Below are 9,289 nucleotides of genomic sequence, written 5' to 3' on the forward strand. Positions count from 1 at the left end.
ACATGCTAAGTATATGGTCGATGGAATGAGGGGGGGGGGGGAGTAATGGTACTCTGCAGGGCGGCCATATAAAGGTCACTCCCCCCCCCTAACCCCTCCCCAAACGCGGGTCACTCAATCATAGCAGCGGGGTTGGTGAATACACGTTTATCAGCATGCACACATGAAATGCAACGATGACGAGATTTCGATTATTCAGATTGCACGTTACTCACACACACACACACACACACACACACACACACACACAAACCCATACACACACATTGCCCACCGCGTCCACCATGCGTAGGTGTGACACGGTGAATGATTATGAAAAATGATTAGGAATATATTCTGATGTGGGATCCAGAGCCAATCAATACAGAGACACGAAACACAGAGGGGAATTACCACGCTGCTGTTGTGCTACACCCGATGTTGACCGAGAGGAGAGGACACAGGAATCCCACCTCTCCGTCTCGCCGCGGACAATGCATGGCATTAGGTGTAATTGGCATGAAAAGCTAAGCCCCGCTGCGCGCGCTCCACTTTGACCTGTGGGTGAGCGCAGTGGGAAAGGTCAAGGGAGTAGTGTTGACTGTCAAACGGAGCCGGATCGATGCGACGCGCCTCCGTCTGCCAATCACGCGGCTCGATGAGTGATTCCTATGATGTCAGCGCTGGCGATCAATGCGAGAAGACGAAAGGCCGTGTGTGAGTGTCTGAGTGTTTGAGGGAGTGTGTGTGTCTGTGTGTCTGAATCTCAGTGTGTGTGTGTGTGTGTGTGTGTGTGTGTGTGTGTGTGTGTGTGTGTGTGTGTGTGTGTGTGTGTGTGTGTGTGTGTGTGTGTGAGTGTGCGTGTGTATGGAGGTGTTTGTCTGCATCTGTGTGTGTGTGGATAGGTGTTTGTCTGCGTGTGTGTGTGTGTGTGTGTGTGTGTCTGTGGCTGTGTCTGTGTGTTTATAGGTGTGCGTCTGCAGCCGTCTGTCTGAATGTGTGTGCGTCTGCATCTGTGTTGTTGACAGCCGACAGCCACCCTCATCCAGTGTGCTTCACACTCGCAACCAACAACAAAAAGGTCAACCTCGCTTTGCTTCACCCGCGCGGCAGTACCGGAGTTGGTAAAGGCTCACCTCCTAGCAGATAAGTGGGCAGGCCGGGGGAATACTGAGCCCTCTCCAGAAGGACGGGAAGTGGCCAAGGCTCCACACTCGAGGATTGATCGAAGATGCGGGCCTGCGTGCAGAGCAAATTACAGAGCGCGCCAGCGGACTCCAATTCGTGAACTCAGGCTAGCGTCGGCGGAGAGAGGCGGCAGGAGACAGAATTACGGAGCGTAAGATAGATGGTAAAAAATACAGGGTATCTCACTGAGTCATTTTATATTTTATTGATTATACAATTTACCGACCTAGTCGAGGCAGGCGCCGGCCTGACATACATCACTCGGCCTCGCGGAATTGGCCCAGAAACGCGAGCCAAGTGAACTCAATCGAGCAGCGCCACGGCCCAGCTTCAAACTATTTCTCTCTGAGCCGACTCTCGTGAGCCACGGGTTTGGAGGCGGAGAACAGACGCCGTTCAACGGTCACCAGGAGAACTGTGGACTTTGGTCCGTTCAGCGCTGACAACAAATCAATGAAATGCATCGGGTTTAGCGTTCAACTACTGCTGGGTTTTTAAACAAACCCCCACTCCCCCCCCCCGAAGGAAAAAAAAGCTCCTTTGAGTTGGGTTTTCACTTAGAAAGTGAAAGAGAGGTTTAAGTTCTTCAGACTGGCGGCATAAATAAACAATGAGGGGTTCACAGAGAGACTGGTGGGAGATTTGCTGTTGTGCAGTATTGGATTTTTTCCCCACCTCCTTGTGATACATTTATTCAAAGATAATGAAGTGCGTGGCAGCATGGCCGCATGCACACACAATGCATGCGTTGTGGGAGACCCAACCCCAACCCCGACCCGCACACTCGCAAACTCACACATACACACAAACTCACACACAATCCCAGGTTTGGCTCCTCTCGGGACCAATCAAAGCGATGCGTACTGTATTCCGTCTCACAGGTTCTAACTCGCAGTACTTTTTTTTGTTTGTTTTTTTTCAAATACAGAAAAAGCAAGGATGAGCTCCCTTGCAGTTCATCCATGGAGACGTTGTGAGATTCACGGGGAGATGGATGTAGTATCCTGCACACACAACACATGGGCTTGGTCTGATCTGTGGTATAGATCGCCCCGACATGGGGGCTGGACACGAGCTGATCCAGAGAGAGGGCGCCTTAGTGCCTCCCTAATGCCCCGCATCAGGTCCAGAAATCAACCTCGATCAAAGCCTCCCCCCACCCCCTCCACCACACCATCCCCAATCCACCTGCACACTCTGTCACAGCGGGAGTGCGGCTGTGTTGTGTGTGTGTGTGTGTGTGTGTGTGTGTGTGTGTGTGTGTGCAGTGTGTCTGTGTGTGTGTGCGTCACCTCCTCTTGCTCTGTATCTACCTGTTTATATCCTCCCCTGCATCTCTCTGCCCTCTATCATCTGTCTCTCTATCTCTCTCTCTCTCTCTCTCTCTCTCTCTCTCTCTCTCTCTCTCTCTCTCTCCGACTCTCTGCCCTCCATCTCTCTCTCTCTTTGCCTCTCTCCTTCTCTCTGCCCTCTACCTCTCTCACTCTCTCTCTCCCTCGCCCTCCCTCCCGTCGCCCGTCTCTCAAGCTACTGATCCTCGAGTATCAACTGCCGAGCGTTAGTGTCTGAGATTTCCAGAGTTGGTGAGACACAACAACAACTCTGGCAGAAGGAGGACTGCCATTATCATAACTGTAGAAGCGAAAAAATAACTATTTCCTTGTTTTTTGTTTTTCGAGAGGTATTTCCATTTATTTATATATACTCTCCACACATGACTGTTATATAATAGGGGTGACTTGCATCCTTTGCCTCACAGCGGGAGCCTATCGACAAACGTTCTGCAGAGACCTGCTGGGAATGCCGCTGGGAATACTAACTCTTCCTGATGACAGCAGTCAACTTCCTGCTACAGGATCTCCTCACCTTTGCTCGCTCTCTCTCTCTCTCTCTCTCTCTCTCTCTCTCTCTCTCTCTCTCTCTCTCTCTCTCCATCTTCTTTGTTTCTCGCTGCTATATATATAAATATATATTTTTTATCTGTCTTGCTATCTAACTTCTTAAAAAATGTCATCAGTCTATCTATCTATATTACTTTCTTTCTAGTATCTCCTGATCTATTTATTTGTGTCTCTCTCTGTGGGGATGGCGTATGAACGTTTACACTGATGGCATTGAGTTTTATTTTGACGCGGTGGTCTATATCCAGCCGGTATGGGTGTAAACAACCACACATAAATGAGCTATGTATTTGTAGTTAAAAGCAACTGGGCTCCGCTGAACACGTCATAAGGAGAGTGCGAGAACAAGGGCAGACAAACATGGAAGCCTTGCGGTTTGTGTCAACAGAGACAATCTGTTTCCTAATGCAGCTGCCTCTACACCTGCAGCCTCACTTTGAACATCCTGCTGGTAACACAACATACAGCTACGGCTATAACCTTCTGACTGCAGATAGTTGGGAATTTTTTCAATAGGATGGATGAGGAAATGAAGTTCTAAAAGGAATAGTTAATTTAAAGTGGGAAAAAAACGAATCGAAAACATTTGTGGAAAATATGCAGAATAGTCAACATTTTCTACACGTATTATATTTAAGCGCGCATTTCAGAGTAGGCCTTCGTGTTCCATTCACCTACTGTGCGTTTTCGCAGGTGGTCAAAATAATGTGTGAAGAGTTCACGGGACAATCCCGAGCCGTTAATAAATGTAGCCTATACAACTATTGTGTTTACTAAGCTTACTAGACTATGATGTATCTCAAGCTTCGATAAACCAGCAAGCCAAATGAGGACAATCGAATGGGGAATTGTTCTTGATTGGGTTGATGGCCTTTTATTTGTTATCTTTCATTCCTGCTTATGGTATGGTGGTTCGGCCCTGAAGTGCGCTCTGCGATCTGCGCTCTGGGCATCTGGCAGAGCCATTCCATGTTGAAGTCAGAGGTAGGCGAGTGTCCCTCAGCTACTCTCACATGCACACACACACACACACACACACACACACACACACACACACACACACACACACACACACACACACACACACACACACACACACACACACACACACACACACACACAGGCAGGGCCGTAGCACCAAATTATGGGCCCTGTATACAAGAGGTACTGATGGGGGGGGGGAGAGAGGGTACAATTGTTGACGGAGGGGGGGGGGGAGACGATTGTTGACGGTGGGGGGGAACAAGAGGCCAAGGCCAATTGCCGGTGTGCAGACCGCCAGGCCGGTGTGCGGCTCCTGCCACTAGGGGGTGGTTGGAGGTGGTGTTTTTTGTTTTTTTTCATTCCCATGCCCCCCCCCAAGCCTGTCCATCTTACACCCGCAGTCCGGCGGCCTGCACACAGGCACGCGCGCGCACACACACACACACACACACACACACACACACACACACACACACACACACACACACACACACACACACACACACACACACACACACACTTAACACAGCCACTACACACATACACATTTTCTCAAAACTTTTTCCTCAGTATTTTTGAGTCACTCGCGTCCTTGTTTCTACTGATATGAAATATTTCTCCAATACGTTCTGAAATCCCAAAAAAAAGAATAGGTCTAAAAATCCACTTGATTTTCTTCTCCCTTCAGTTTGACGCTGAGGGGTGCGGCATGCTCGTCGACGCCTCATCAAGGACGTTCTGAACGCCAGCTCCACTGAAGAGACGAGAGCGTTCTTTGCCCTCTGCCATGAAAAACTTGATCTAGAGAGCTAGATAGCGTTCCTTAACGATAACTTTTGATGCATTCATTTGTAACAACACTCAATGATGTTAGCAAAATAGGAACAATATAGGAAATTTAAAGCATTTTTATTTCTTAGCCCGCAGAACTAGGATAAGTGTGTGACTTTTGAGACTAAGCAGTACTAAGTTTAGTGTGTTACTATTGAGACTTAGAAGTAGGCTACTAGTTAAGCGTGTGACTATTGAAACTTAGAAGTACTAGGTTAAGTCTGTGACTATTGAGACTTAGAAGTAGGCTACTTGGTTGAGTGATTGACTATTGAAACTTAGTGCGATGTATGGTCTTTCAATGAATCATTTCATCCTTCCAGACTCATTGGTTGCACACCTCCACACTCACATTATAGCCTCGACGTTTACATTGTATTTATTTCATTTCTTTGCTTTCTATCTTTTCACAAATGCATTTTGTAGCTTGACTCAAAATATCATAACATTGCCAGCATATATAACAAAATGATCCTTGCGTTTGCAAAAAGTACATGGCAATAAAACACTTTCTGATCGGATAATAACCAAATCAATAGGACAGTCACGGCTAGTTGTGACTCCAGAACGATTGCCATGCTGGTTCCAATCCCCAATGTCTGCATCCTTGAGCAAAACGCATATCTACTTAAACACTAGAACAGCACAATAGAAATGTCTGGTTATCCAGGTTTATTTGTACTTGACGCTTTGTGACATAGCCTACTTCTGATATCAATCATAGGTTAAATAATTAGAATGAGAAATTAATGAGACGGCCGAATTAAGTCATCATCTCCAAGAGACAGCTCTTGACTCGGCCTCCTCTTTCCTTCCAGTGCATTTATTCACGAGGATTATGTCTCCAATATGTTCTATCTTTTATTAGTCACCACCCGCCACCGCCCACACATGAACTGTAGCCTAAGCTTCGCTAGCCGCACCACAGTGCCCGTGCGGTTTTCCTACTCACTCACTTATAATTAGTAATGGAGGTAATATAGTGTCACACCTATATGGAGCCAGACACTCTTAGCATACTGGAATTAGGCATTCATTAGAAAGAGGTTGGGGTACTGTATAGCCAACGAGTCCAGCAGACGCCACATCTAAGGGATCTGACACCTGTCACTGTCATATCACTCCATCTTTAACTACCCTGCCGTGCCTCCTCAACCTGATTTAATCATTCCAGGGTTGTTGTTTTTTTCTCCACCTTCTGTCACATGAGTATCAGAGCCGCAAGATGTGTCTTGGCTGGATTCTGCCACCATTTAAAAATCAGCACCTCAGCCATCTTGACTGAGCGCGGTGTGTCTCGTACACAGAGGAGAGGTAAGAGTGACACCTGGCGGCACAACTCGGAATCACACTCCAATGTAAAGTGGTCAGAATATGGGCAATAAAAACTGGATATAGAATGTGGGGGACATGCTTGTTATTGATGCAGCTGGAAATGTGTTTGTGTAGTACTAATACCGATGCTTGATAGTCCAACATAGGCCTACTAACTATCTTAAACTGATAATTTCAAGAGGAAGAAAATAACGCATGGAAATTGCGGAAAATAGGCATAATAAAATTCATTATATTTCAGATTTTTTTTAACCACATATTTCAGAGTTCGCCCTCTTGTTCCGTTCAACTACTATGCACTTTCGCAGGTTGTTAACGTAATGGGTGAATTCACGGGACGACCCCCGGCCGATTCTAAACGTAGTCTGTATGCCTGTAGGCCTACTATAATGTGTTTCAAGCTTCGATAAACCAGCCAACAACAAGCCAAAGTAGGCTCATCGAATGGGGAATTGTTCTTGATTGTGTTGATAGCCTTTTATTCATGATCGTTCATTCCTTCTTATGGTGTGGTTCGGTAAGGATTAAACGCACCTACCGAGTGACGGATTTACGCATAGCCAGTGCAGCCCTGAAGTGCGCTCTGGGCATCTGGCCTAGCCACTCCATGTTGAAGTCAGAGGTAGCCCAGGGTCCCTGGGCTGCTCTCTCCGTTGGAGGGCGAAAAACATCCTACCTAGAGATTGTTTTCACAGTGTGCCAAAAACTAATTACAAGCAATAAATTAATTTCACGCTACTGCTTTGGAATTAATTGCAGCTTTAAAGGAAGTGGCTGAAAGTGATGGCTCAAGCGCCGGTGATAAGAGCGGACAGGCGAAGTGCGCTATTCAATTACTCCGTTCATCAGCGGCCTGCTCTCACGTGAGCTTGCTACTTTAATTTCCCCAAAGAGAATATATGGAGTGTATTGAGGTGTGTAAATATATATATATATATATATATATATATATATATATATATATATATATATATATATATATATATATATATATATATATATATATATATATATAGCAGAGTTCTTCAAGGAAAGAGGGGTCGAATCCAAAGGAATAGCTTTAAAGAGACTTTATTTGTATAAAGTATTTTCGGTATGGTAAACTGATGCTCTGAAGTAAAGAGAGATTGAAGATGTGCCTTAGCACGTGCGAGAGTATTCTCCTAGCTGAAAAATAGACCTAACCCTGTGTCTAATCGCTGCCGAGAGAGTTCTGGCTTGCTCTGACTCCAACCGTCTGTTATGGTATGGATCCACAAGCCCGGAAGTAGTGGGAGGAGCCGGGGTGACTATTACCCTCGGCCTCCTTACCTGTCTGGTGCTGCCCTCTGTGGATGGAGCTGTTATTGCAGCCTTCAGTAAGGTCCTGTTCCCCTTGTGGCTATGTATAGTAATTACGGCTTATATGTTTGGTCCTGCTTCATTTCGGTCTATGTGTGGGTAGCTTAGATTCTTAAAATACGTAACAATATATATATATGTGTGTGTGTGTGTGTGTGTGCGTGTCCGTGTTGCTGATCATGTTGCAGCTCACAATTGAAAGTAAAGTCAGACGTCACTACACTTAAGTAACTATTAAATAGATATCAAGACATACAAACAAAAGCTTGTTTTTTGGCCCTTAAAGAAAAACTATACAATTCTGTCTTTAATGCATCCAACAATAACTTGTGATAAAACCATGGTTTTAAAACCACACTATGGGCCCCCTATCTAGTGCACACCACACTTCAATTATCACCAGTTATTTATGTAGGGGGCGGGGGGGTGGGCTTCTTTGAGGATATTTGAGGCTCTGTTCTATCACTTTGTGAGACGGGAGTTATTGTACTAATTGGGTCTGTTGGGATTTTGTTTAAAGGGAAGAGACCCCTTTGCATCTTCAGCTTGTTCAACATTCTCCTCTAACTGTGACACTATCATTGTCCTTCCATCACGATTTCAATAGGCCTATTTGAACACAGCCAGAGAGACCGAGTTGATTCAAAGATATAATTCTCTCCCTGCTCCCCCTCTTCCATTGTCATCTCGGATGATTATCACCGCCACACGACTGCCAGACCTTTCTGCTCTCAATAATCATATTTGCAGCTTTGGATCGCAACGTATTGAATTCAAATCTGATATGCATGTCATCTTGGAGAAAAAATGAGGAATTTGCATTGTCGAGCGAACAACACCACCATTACATCTCTATCGCTAATGAGGCACAATAATCCATAATCTTCCTAAACCTAATAAGATCAGGGGCTTCGGTTTCAAGGCATTTTCTATCTCCCATGACTCATTTGTGTATGTATTCCGAGCAGTTTTTTATCCACAGATCCTCAGCCTCATAACCCACTATTTTGAAGTGCTTACTTTATATCCTGCGAGTGAGGCAGTCACAATAGAACATTTTGAATCATAGTAATCTAAGAACAGCTTATAAGAGGGGCCGTGTCCAGGTGTACTGTGTTTACTGTGTGTGTATAAATATGTGTGTGTGTGTGTGTGTGTGTGTGTGTGTGTGTGTGTGTGTGTGTGTGTGTGTGTGTGTGTGTGTGTGTGTCTGAGAGAGTGTTTGAGAGACAGACAGCATGAGAGAGACAGCGAGAGACTGCATAAACACTTTAACCCTAGATTAGTCGGTTGGAACCTGAAATGGGAACCCCTTCAAGCCTATACAGGTAAACAGAGTGTGAGAGATCCAGTCACTGTGTCTGTGTGAGAGAGAGAGAGAGAGAGAGAGAGAGAGAGAGAGAGAGAGAGAGAGAGAGAGAGAGAGAGAGAGAGAGGAGAGAGAGAGAGAGAGAGAGAGAGAGAGAGAGAGAGAGAGAGAGAGAGAGAGAGAGAGAGAGAGAGAGAGAGAGAGAGAGAGAGAGAGAGAGAGAGAGAGAACAAACAAGTTTCTGTCTGTTGAAGGCCTGGCAGGTGATGAGGGTGGTGCTAAAAGGTGGGGCTCCTGGGGGGCAGGGGAGGGCGCTAAGCGGAACAGGTTGGGCCCATGTTGTCATGGAGACGAGTGAATGTCTGACTCACAGAACCACACCCGGTGTCTCATTCACTGTGGCATAAGGACATAGATTACG

This window comes from Gadus chalcogrammus, chromosome 8, assembly GCF_026213295.1.
Source record: "Gadus chalcogrammus isolate NIFS_2021 chromosome 8, NIFS_Gcha_1.0, whole genome shotgun sequence".
Classification (NCBI taxonomy): Eukaryota; Metazoa; Chordata; class Actinopteri; order Gadiformes; family Gadidae; genus Gadus; species Gadus chalcogrammus.